We start from the raw sequence: 12450 nt of genomic DNA, 5'->3' as shown, positions 1-12450 counted from the left end.
TGTTTAATGTGGGTAGTTTCTACTGGTAAGCCTTCAAGTTTACTGATCTTTTTCTGCTATCAATCCCATTCAGTCTATCCTTCATCTCATACACTGTATGTTTGTTTGCTTTAGAAGTTCAATGATATGTACATATATACATATATATGTATATATATATACACACATATATATATATAAATTTTAATTTTTTGGTTGTCAAATGATCCCTTATTAAAATATTTTCCTTTGGGGTGCCTGGGTGGCTCAGTGGGTTAAGCCTCTGCTTTTGGCTCAGGTCATGATCTCAGGGTCCTGGGATTGAGCCCTGCATTGGGCTCTCTGCTCATCAGGGAGCCTGCTTCCCCCTCTCTCTCCTGCCTCTCTATTTGTGATCTCTCTCTCTCTGTCAAATAAATAAATAAAATCTTAAAAAAATATTTTCCTTTGTTGTTCTTAACTAGTTGGGCATTTCACTGTACCACTATTGATGTCATCTATGATGTAATGAGGGTGGCAGCCATCAACATTGCAGTCCACAATTTAGGCAGCCCCCAGAATCTTTTTAATGGTTCCAGAGAGTTCTCTGGCTAAAGTTTAGCCCCACGACTAGCAGGCAATTTTGATAGTCTCATCAAAAGTTATATTTCCGCTGTTCTTAATATTGGTTTCTTTCTGTCTTTTGGTGGTTCCTTGAGGGCTTTGATAATCAGGGAAGAAGCAGAATGTACCACTCTCAATCTGGTCCTGTCTGTTCTGAATGGTTAGTTTCACTGTAATCCTTACACCCTTCCATTCACCAGTTGCCTTGATGATGTCATCACCAGCCTTTTTTGGAGACAGATCCAGGGTGCCAATCTTTGGGGTTCAGGGCAGGTGTGACACCAACATCCCCATTGGTGTGTCTCAGGTATATGACTTTGATCTCATTGGGGTGGAACTTAGGCAGCATGGTGGAGGCAGTGGGTGTCAGATAAAACTGGATTCAGGAAAACCAAAGACAGTTGCACTTTCACCTGCTCTAAGCAAAAAGCCAAAAGCTATAAATTTTAATTTTTAATTTTTATTGTGAAATTATAATTTAAATATATATCAAATACATATACTTTTTCTTGTCTCTCCTTATCATGTGCATGATTTCCCCTACCTTCTTGAACATATAAATGCACTTACAATAGCTGTTTTAATGTTCTTGTCTAATGAGTCTATTACTGTGTAACCTCCAAGTCTATTTTCAATTATTGATTTTTTTTCCTTCTTACTATAAGTTGAGTTTCTTGCTCTTTTGTATTCCTGATAATTTTGGATTGATGCCAGACATTGTAAATTTTACATAGGTGATTGATGAATTTTTTAGTACAGTTGACATTTGAACAACATGGGTTTGAACTCTATAGGTCCACTTATACACAGAGGATTTTCTTTTTGATACAGTACAGTACTGTAAATGTATTTTCTCTTTCTTATGATTTTAATAACATTCTTTTATCTAGATTACATTATAAGAATCAAAAAATGTGTGATATTATGTTATCAAGAAGGTTTCTAGTCAACAGTAAGCTGTTAGTATTTAAGTTCTGGGGAGCCAAATGTTATCTGTAGATTTTCAACTGCATGGGAGGTTAGTACCTTGAACCCCCATGTTGTTCATGGTTCAACTGTATTTCTTTAAGTGTTTTTGAAATTTGCTTTTGGACATAGTTACTTAGAAATAATTTGATTCCTGGGGCGCCTGGGTGGCTCAGTGGGTTAAAGCCTCTACCTTTGGCTCAGGTCATGATCCCGGGGTTCTGGGATCGAGCCCCGCATCGGGCTCTCTGCTCAGCAGGGAGCCTGCTTCTTCCTCTCTCTCTGCCTGTCTCTCTGCCTATCTCTGTCTGTGAAATAAATAAATAAAATCTTTAAAAAAAGAAATAATTTGATTCCTTTAAGACTAGCTATTAATTTTTGTTGGGTGGGATCAGAATAGCCTTAGTCCAGTGCTAGTTTTGCCTCTTTACTAAAGCAAGACCCATTTGATGACTTTATGTATGGTAAAAAAATCATTTAAATTCTGATTGGTGGGAACACAGACTATGCCTAGCCCTGTGTAAGCTCTGGATCTTATTCCACATTCCATTATTCCATTCTCTCTAATTCCATTCTCTCTAATGAGCTTTCCTTTGGCTGTCATGTGCTAATTAACATTCTGCTAAAGAGTTTAGCGGAATCCTCTATGGATCTCTAGATCTCTCTATATGTGCATCTCTCTCCTCTCCAAGACTTTGCCACATAATTTCTAGATACCTTGATCTCCTTGAACTCTGAATTTTGTTTCATTACTGAATGGAGATCACTGAACTCTGTTTTCATATCCTTTCCTTGTGCTGTGGCCTAGAAACTTTCACAATGAAGTGAACCAGGGCATTCACAGGGTTTGCCTCATTTATTTACTTTCTCTCAGTGTTCTCTATCCTGTGCTACTTATTGTTTAATATCTGAAATGCTTTTTCCTGGAATTTTGCCCAATTGTTAAGGCAGATGGACAAATCTGGTTACTGTATTACATCATGGCTGGGGACAGAAGTCCAAAAACCTGATTCTTAAAATGCAGAGTTGACACCTGGGCTAATATTCAATGACAGGCAAGTACTAAAAGGCTAGAAACTTATTTTGTTGCTACTTAGATTAAATGAGAATTTTAAAAAGACATTGCAGGCCACCTGGGTGGCTCAGTTGGTTGAGCTTCTGCCTTCAGCTCAGGTCATGGTCCTGGGGTCCTGGGATTGAACCCTGAATCAGGGTCCTTGTTCAGTGGGGAGACTGCTTCTCCCTCTCCCTCTGCCCCTCCTCCCACTTGTGCTTTCTCTCTCTATCTCTTTGTCTCAAATGAATAAATAAAATATTAAAAAAGATAAATAAGACATTACAGTTAATGCCACAGAAATAAAAAGGCACCTGGGTAGTTCAGAGGTTAAGTACCTGTCTTCGGCTCAAGACATGATCTCTAGGTCCTAGAATTGAGCCCCAGGTCAGGCTTCCAGCTCAGCTGGGAGTCTGCTTCTCCCTGTCCTTCTGACTCATCTCCTGCTTGTGCTCTGTCTCTCTCTCTCTCAAATGAATAAATCTTTTTTTTTAAGTTTTGTAAGTCCTGAACAGAGTAATTAGGCAAGGAAAAGAAATAAAAGTCATCCCAAATTGGCAATGAAGAAGCAAAACTATGACTCTTTGCAAATGACATGATAGTATGTGTAAAAAAATCTAAGAACTCAACCAAGAACTATTAAACAAATTCTGTAAAGTTGCAGGATAAAAATCAATATACATGTGATGTGATGAGCCCTGGATGTGATATGAAACTAATGAATCATTGAATTTATATAAAAAATTAATGATGTACTATATGTTGGCTAATTGAATTTAAATTTTTAAAATTAGTATACAAAAATCTGTTGCATTTCTATACACTAATAATTAACTAGCAGAAAGAGAAACTAAGAAAACTCTCCCACTTTTAGTTGCATCAAAAAGAATGAAATACCAGGGATTAATTTAACCAAGGTGAAAGACCTGTACTCTAAAAACTATAAGACATTGATTAAATAAGTTGAAAAAGACACAGGCAAATGGAAAGATATTCCATGCTCATTAATTGGAAGAATGAATAATTTACAATGTCTATACTACCCACATCAACCTACAGAGCCAATGCAATCCCTATCAAAATCCAATGCATTTTTCACTAAAATATATACATGTGCACACAATGGAATAATACTCAGACATAAAAAGGCAGGAAATATTGCCATTTGCAACCACATGGATAGTTATTGAGGGCATTATGCTAAGTGAAATAAGTCAGGCAGAGAAAAACAAGTACTGAAGGACCTCACTTATTTGTGGAATCTAAAATAAAACAAAAACAAAGCTGAATTCACAGAAGGCAGAAGCTCAGCCAACTGAGCCACCCAGGTGCCCTGCAATGTCTTCTTCAAATTCATGTTTAATCTAAGTAGCAATTCATTGTTGGTTGCCAGAGGTGGCAAGTGGGATGGGTGGGTGAAATGAGTGAAGGGAGTCAAAAGGCATAAACTTTCAGTTATAAAATGGATAAATCCTGGGGATAATGTACAGCATGATGACTATAGCTAGTAATATTATATTGTACATTTCAAAGTTGCTAACAGCATATATCTCAAAAGTTCACATCACAAGAAAAAATCATAATTATGTATGGTGACAGATGTTGAATAGACTTATTGTGGTGATTACTTGGCAATATATACAAATATTAAATCATTATGTTGTATACCTGAAACTAATATAACACTATATGTCAATTATATCTTAATAAAAAATGAGAATTTAAGTATCAACCTTCAATCCTAATATAATGTTCAGAAGCTAAAATGGTAAGGAGTGTAGCTAGAACTCAAATTCTGGTGTGTGAACATAGGTATATGATAAAGACTAAATAGGTCTTAAGCACTCCAACTGAGAAACCATAACAAATTACCACAAGTTTTGCACTTAAAACATGCAAATTTATTATTTTACAGTTCTGTAGGTCAGAAATCTGGGTACTACATGGCATGGCTGGTTCCTTGACTTGGTGTCTCAAAAGACTGAAATCAAGGTGTCAGTAGGGCTATGTTTCTTTCTCAGGATTCTACGGGAGAACACACTTCTAGGCTTATTCTGATCATTGGCAGAATTCAATGTGGCTGTAATCCCCATTTCCTAGCTGTGGGCCATCCAGAAGTCATTCTCATTTTCTAGAGGCTGCCTGTATTCCCTAGTTAGTGGCCCCTTCCATAGGTAGATTGGGTCCCTCATGTTTGAATCTCTGACTCTTCCCTTTGCCTCATCTCTCCTGCTACATATTTTTTCACCCTAGTTGGAAAAATTTGTCTGTTTTTAAGGGCTCAAGTGATTAGATTTGGATGACCTAGATAATACAGGGTAATCTCCATGTATTAAGGTCCATAATCTTAAACACATTTGCAAAATCCATTTCATCAAGTAATACCACATAATCACAGGATCCAGCAATTAAGGAATAGACATCATAGGGGGGCTATTATTTAGTTTACCATTTCAGTGTATTGGCTAAAATCTTCATCCTATCCTTTACCTTTATACTCCCAGAAGACAGAGGAATGAACAATTCTACCCTTGGGAGACCTTTGACTTTCTCACCCTTGCTGTTATTCAGTTTCTTCTTGGAGACAGAAATAAAAAGGTACAAAATATCATCACAAATTATCAAAGCTGGAAGGAATATTTTTAATCACCTAGTCCAGACTTCTTATTTTACAGATGAGAAAATTAATGTTCAGAGACAAGAAGATGCTTTGACTAGTTAATGGTAGTTAATGGTAGAATTGAATTCTGAAACTGCAGATCCTTGCCAATATGTGGTTTCATTAATTACCTGACTAGGCATTTATCTATCGTTTCTTAACTTCACTTTGTTCTTCTGAAAAATGGGAATAGTAATGATCTTTCCTTCTCAAAGATGTTGCAAGAATTAAAGGAAATTAGCATATGTAAATCACATGGTACAGTAACTATACCTGACATTTAGTAAGCACAGGAAATGTGAGCTATCATTATTGTTGTTGTTGTTACTATTATATTATTATTTTATGAATCAAGGCTGCAACAACATATAGGCACCTTCTCTCTCTTTTTTTCTTAAAGATTTAATTTATTTATTTGTCAGAGAGAGAGAGAGAGAACACGTGTGCACCAGCACAAGCAGGGGGAGTGGCAGGCAGAGCAGGTAGTTGGAGAAGCAGGCTCCCTGCTGAGCAAGGAATCCCATGTGGGACTCAATCCCAGGACCCTGGGATCATGACCTGAGCTGAAGGCGGTGGCTTAACCAACTGAGTCACCCAGGCATCCCATAGGCACCTTCTCTTGACTGACCTTTTCTTGCTTTGATAACTGAATAATTTAGTTGAAGCAATTGTGTATGTGAGACTTTTATATTATATCATTGCTTTTTCAATGTGATCCCTTTTTTCTGGTTGATTGACTTGAAAATTTAGATGGGTGAGAAAATCCGTACCACCCAGACTGAACCTTTATGTTAAAGTGATAAAAGAGGTAAGGAGAGAGGGGATGAGAAGGAGAAGGTTTTGCTGAAGAGTTAGATATGAGCAGGTGATAAGGGAAGGGATGGCCTAAAGACGACTCCCAGGTTTCTGACAGGGAGTTTAGGAATATTGTCAGAAGGAAGTTTAGAGACATTAGGTCTAATTTTATCAATTACTTGTCATGTTGCATGTAGTTTCATATGAGAGTTGGCTTTTTAATTTCCCATTTCAGAGGAAATCTTATATAAAAAATTGTGATAATCAAATCTACCTACCTCCCTGAGAGATTCTTGTGAAAATATGTTCAGAAAATATAGTTTAAAAATAAAGAAAAAAGTAAATACAATTGTATTTGTTTTATGAGAGAGAAATAAGTATATGTAATTATAAAATAGTTGTTTAAAAGTGGAGCTGATATAGCTGTTGAAATTAAAAGATCAGAGAAGGCAAATCAATAAATAGAAAATAATATTTTATTCTTAACACAAACAGTGTGTCGTTTGAGTCGATCTGGATGGAAGGGAAATAACATTTTTAAAGGAGAACTTGAAATGGCTGCAGTGGTGTAATGGAGGGACTTATATGTTGAAAGTTAATGATGTTCACTGTTCTTTTATTCAATACTTAATTTAATCTTAACAAAAACTCTGTAATCCAGACATTATCTCATCTTAAAAATGAACAAACTCAGGCTTAGAGTAGCTAAGTAAGTTGTTAATGGTCGACGTTAAAAAGTGACAAGGCTATGATTTAATCCCAAGTCTGTATCTCTGGGGTAAATATCAAGTAGTGTTGCTGGGTCATAGGGTAGCTCTATTTTTAATGTCATAACCTTAACTTCCATTCTGTTTTCCAGAGTGGCTGTATAAGCACTGGGTGTTATACACAACTAATGAATCATTGAATACTACATCAAAAACTAATGATGTCAGCTAATTGAGCATAATAAAAAAATAACAACAGACAAAAACCCCAAGTCTGCCAAACTCCAAACCCAATGGCTTATACCAGAGGTTGGCAAACTTTTTTGTAAAGAGTCTGAAATCAGTTTAGGTTTTGTGGGCCATATTATCTCTTTCTTAGCTACTCAGTTCTGCCATTGTACCACAAAAGCAGCCATAGATGATACATAAATGAGTGGGTGTGGCTGTAAGCCAATAAAACTTTATTTATAAAAGTAAGTTGATATGCTAGATTTGACTACTGACCACTGGCTTACACTAAGGAAAGGAGACAGCTTAACAGTTTCTATGAAAAATGGTGATACCAAGACACAAAGCCTCATTTAAAGACAATCCACTAAGAAAATTATTTCAGATGCAAGTTAATGAACTTTAATGTTTCTTAGAATTTGCGATGGTTATGTCACAGCCTAGCATACATTCGCTGTTCATGGTAAAGCAGAATGGCAAGACACTAATTAAAATTCTAAAATAATCTAGAAATATCATCTTACTCAACAGTTCCAAATTTTACTTTCTCCCAGCCTTTTACTGGAGCTATTGACTAGGAAACTGAACAGTGTGCATTTGACTTTTTCCTTTATATTCCCTCTATCAGTTTTTTTGAGAGGTAGTATTAGCTGCAGACATAATGAAGGAAAAAAGAACAGACAGAGGGAGGGGTGATCACAGATTTATAGCATAATGGATGGCATAACTTCTGAGGCTTCTAGATTGGGGGTCTGTCATAATTAGCCCCTGATAATCATAAATTTTCCATAGCAAGTGAGATGATCAGTGTATTCATTTTCTATTGATGCCATAAAATTTACCACAAACTTAGTGGTTTGAACACTCATTTATTACCTCACAGTTTTGTGGGTCAGAAGTCCAGGCACAGCATGGCTCAACTGGGTCTTCTATCTCACAGAAGTACAGGCACAACAAGAACATGACTCAGACTAAAAGAAAGGCGTCAGCCAAGCTGGGCTCTTATTTAGAGATTTTGGGTAAGATTACCCTTCCATGTTTATTCAAGTTGTTGGCAAAACTTAGCTTCTTGTGAATTGAGAACCAAAGTTACCCTTTCCTTAACATGTTGCCCCCTTCATCTTCAAGCCAAACTGACACCTGGAATCCTATTTGTGATTCAAATTTCTGACTTTGTCTTCTGCTCTGCTTTTAAGGATTTGTGTGATTAGATTAGTCCCACCTACATAATTTCCATATCTTAAAGTCATGCAATTAATAATCTTAATTACTCCTACAAACCCTTTCTGCCATATAATATAGTAAATTCACGTGAGTAACACCAGGAGGCAATGGTCATGGAGGCTATCTCACACTAAGTTAGAATTTGTTATTGCAACTTCTTTCCAGGGAGGAGGAAGGTTGGGAGGGAAAGTACTGGGTTCTAATTTAACTCATCAGCCGTTGTTTTTCAGTGTTAGTGCTGAAGACTGAAGTTCCTTCCTTTCTTCCTTTTAACAAAAGTCTTACAGGGCACATATAAATTAAAGAGAGAGATAAAAGAACTTAGAGACCAGTGGGGACCCTCACAGGCTCGTAACTAACAGTGATAGGCATGACAAGTAAACACAAGGCAAAGGAGCACAGCAGTGAGGAGGAGTGCATATTTTCCAGTCTCAGAGTGTCGTGTTATACTATTTAGAAAAGATGCCATCTCATCCACCAAAGGATGAGTAAGAGTTAGTTAGCTCTTCCAGTGTTTGTCACTATATCTCATTGTCTTTTTGTTTTCTTTCCTAATTTTCATTTCAGTTAAGAAGAACTCAAAGAAATGGAAAATTGAACTGTGGTCACTTCATTTATCTTTCCAGGATTTCCCAACCATCCTGAATTACAAAGGTATTCTTGGTCTTCTTGATCATTTATCTGATAACTCTTCTGGGAAGTGCTTTCACATTAACAATAATCAGAGTCAGTCCTGCCCTCCACACTCTATTATATCATTAGCAACTTGAGCTTCTTGAACTTCTGCTACGAGTCCGCTACCATTCTGGTCATGCTGGTGAACTTATTCCAGAAGATCATGTCATATGAGGGCTGCCTTTCTCAGATGTTCCTGTGACCTGTGCTGAGGAAATCTTGTTGGCTGTTATAACTTATGAACGCTATGTAGCCATTTGCCACCTCTTTAACTGCCTGCTTCTCATGATTCCAAAGGTCTGTGAGTATTGGTTGACTGGAACTTGCCTGCATGGCCTAGAGAATTCTCTGACACACTCAGGGCTGGCAGTCGTGTTCACTTTGTGTGGGCTCAACCAGATCAGGCACTTTTTCTGTGATATCCCACTGTTCCTGGAGCTCTCTTACTCAGACATCTTTCTCAATGAGTTTGTGTTCCGTGTCACCAGCATCACCACTGGCCTGAAGCCTTGCCTGTTTATTGCAATGTCTTACCTACTCATCATCTCTGCCATCCTTAGGATTCCCTCAGGGCAGAAACAAGGTCTTTATCTGGGCATCTACTTCACTGTGGTGGTGACCTTATTTGGGACAGCTGACTTCAACAATGACAACCCAAAGCAGGCTACAACTCAGATGTGGATATCCTTGTTTCTGTGCTTTTCTGTGTTGTGACCCCTTTGTTGAACTCCATCATCTACAGCCTGTGAAACAAGGAAGTCAAGAATGCCCTGAGTAAGCCAGCTAAAGAAGGTGGATTCTGTAGTAATATCAGTGAGTAGATAAACATTTTTCATTCTGCAGAGTTTTTCTTTCTTTTTTTTTTTTTTAAAGATTTTATTTATTTATTTGACAGAGAGAGATCACAAGTAGATGGAGAGGCAGGCAGAGAGAGAGAGAGGGAAGCAGGATCTCCGCCGAGCAGAGAACCCGATGCGGGACTCGATCCCAGGACCCTGAGATCATGACCTGAGCCGAAGGCAGCGGCTTAACCCACTGAGCCACGCAGGCACCCTTTCTTTCTTTTTTTAAAAAAGATTTATTTATTTATTTTAGAGAGAGAAGGGGAAAGGGCAGTGAGACAGGGAGAGAATCCTTAAGCAGACTCCCCACTGAGTGTGGAGCCCAATGTGGGGCTCAATCCCAAGACCTGGGATCATAACTTGAGCTGAAATCAAGAGTCAGATGCCTGGGGTGCCTGGATGGCTCAGTGGGTTGGGAAACTGACTCTTTGTTTCAGCTCAGGTCTCAAGGTTCTGCGATCAAGCCTGGCATTGGGCTCTATGCTCAGTGGGAAGTCTGCTTGTCCCTCTCCGTCCCCCTCTGCCCCTCTCCCTGCTTGAGTACTCTTTCTCTCAAAAACAAATTTTAAAAAAATCTTTAAAAAAAAGGTCAGGTGCTTAACCAACTGAGCCACCCAGGTGCACCCAGTATGAATCTTTTCTTTCTTTCTTTCTTTCTTTCTTTCTTTCTTTCTTTTTCCCTTTCTTTCTTCCTTTCCAGTTGATCACTTTTATTTATATAATCCTTTAGTTATTTTATAAAAATACCATGTTTATTGATTTTTAGAACATTTAAAACTGTGTGTATTTAAGGTATACAAGATGATAAGTTGATATACATATACATAGTGAATGGCTAGTCAAGCTAATTAACATATCATCTTCTCATGTAGTTACCAACTTTTATGTGTATGTGGTAAGACCTCCTTACTCTCTTAGCAGATTTCCAGTATTCAATACCCACAATTCCTAACAAAAAATCTGGTACTGAAATTCACTTGCATATGTCCCAAAAGAGAAAAGAAGCTAATCTCCTCATTGTATGCTGGGCAAAGATGATTGCCATGACTTTAATGAATACATGAGAGAATTAATTGTTTTTCATTTATAACAATTTCCATTCAAGCTGTTGCCCTTGAGTTGTGTTTGTACTCTGAGGAATCTCAAAACACCTGCTTAGAGAGAGGTTACATGGTTACTCCCAAATGGCCAGTCCACAATCACTTATAAATGTCCATTCTAGAAAAGTGAATACTTTGAGAGATCAAAGAAAGATTTTTGACTCCTGTATTAGGCAATGAGTATACTCAAGGCAGGTCCAGGAATGGCAGATCTCTGTCATGATGCGTGGAATTGATAGCCTGTTTTACCAGGGAGTATCCTTTCCAGTCTGGGAAAAAACCAGAGTAGAAAGCAGGAAGCCCTGCCACAAAATCAGAAATCCAAAGCTTTCAGCAAAACTTAGTGGTAAGTAGTTTAGTTACTGTGACAATTGAGAAAAACTGCCCAGTATCAGGATATACCTACTTCTAAAGGGCAAATTATAAGATACAGTGCATATTTTCTTTGCCATTTTTATGATATTTATGTAATGACATCTATTAAATATCATTTTCATGTTATCAATGTCTACAATAGTAATAATAAAACCAGAATTGAAATATTGAAATTACCTGAGAGATTATCAGCTTGAAAGCCTAAGAGGTGCCTGAATTCCTTAGGTAAGATAATATGAGGGGAAAATTTGTTCATGATAAATAATATATAAGTATGTGTGTGTGTGTGTGTGTGTGTGTGTATATATATATATATATATATATATATATATATATATATATATATATAGTATTACCCTTACTCTAATTTTGACAAGCCAGATGGAAAGCGGTAATTTTCAAGCAGAAAGAGTATTTCCTATGTGTCCCCTATAATATGACATTAAGGACACACAAAATATTTGTTTAAATAAAATATAATTAAATTTGTGTAACTCATATTTGGAGACTTTTTTGTTCACTATGCCAGGGGTTCTCATATCTATATTACAATCCATTGATGTTTGTGAGGTGTCTTACATGCAATTTATTAACTATCATAAAGCCCTGAAGTTTGTGAGTCATATTGACTGGTCCTGCCCATACTCAATGAAAGGGGATTATGGTAGAACTGTGTACCAGAGGGTAGGATTTTGGAAGGTCATCTTAGAACTTTTCCTACCATAAATGGTGGTTTTCCTTCATTTTTCCTGTTACTTATGTCTTCCTATAAAAGAGTAACCTTTTGGGGGGAACCTGTATATTGTTACTAACAATCATAAGAATTACAGACAAAGCTATGCAGAGATGGAAGGGAAGATGGGATCATTTGTAAACTGACTTTTTTTGTATGGTCAATCTTATATGATATAAACAAAAAACTAGGACACACACCAAACTGTTCATAGTGATGCCAGGCAGAATGTGACATGAAGGTGAAGAAATTTCACTTTCATTTGATATGCCTATGACTCTGGTAAATTTTTCAGTAAGAATATACTTTTTTTGAAACTTATTTTTTTTTAAGATTTTATTTATTTGACAGAGAGAGATCACAAGTAGACAGAGAGGCAGGCAGAGAGAGAGGGAGGGAAGCAGACTCCCTGCTGAGCAGAGAGCCCGATGCGGGACTCGATCCCAGGACCCCGAGATCATGACCTGAGCCGAAGGCAGCGGCTCAACCCACTGAGCCACCCAGGCGCCC

General features: G+C 37.4%; 2 pseudogenes; one reads left to right on the top strand and one right to left on the bottom strand.

The window, feature by feature from the left end:
• Positions 1-435: 435 nt before the first annotated feature.
• LOC125097581 (60S ribosomal protein L12-like) lies at positions 436-958 on the bottom strand (annotated as a pseudogene).
• Positions 959-8801: 7843 nt separating this feature from the next.
• Positions 8802-9711, top strand: LOC125097331 (olfactory receptor 1052-like; annotated as a pseudogene).
• Positions 9712-12450: the final 2739 nt, after the last annotated feature.

The sequence above is a fragment of the Lutra lutra genome, chromosome 4 (assembly GCF_902655055.1).
Source record: "Lutra lutra chromosome 4, mLutLut1.2, whole genome shotgun sequence".
In the NCBI taxonomy this organism is placed as follows: domain Eukaryota; kingdom Metazoa; phylum Chordata; class Mammalia; order Carnivora; family Mustelidae; genus Lutra; species Lutra lutra.
Note: the sequence above shows the minus strand (reverse complement) of the source record. Positions and strands in the feature narration are given on the sequence as shown.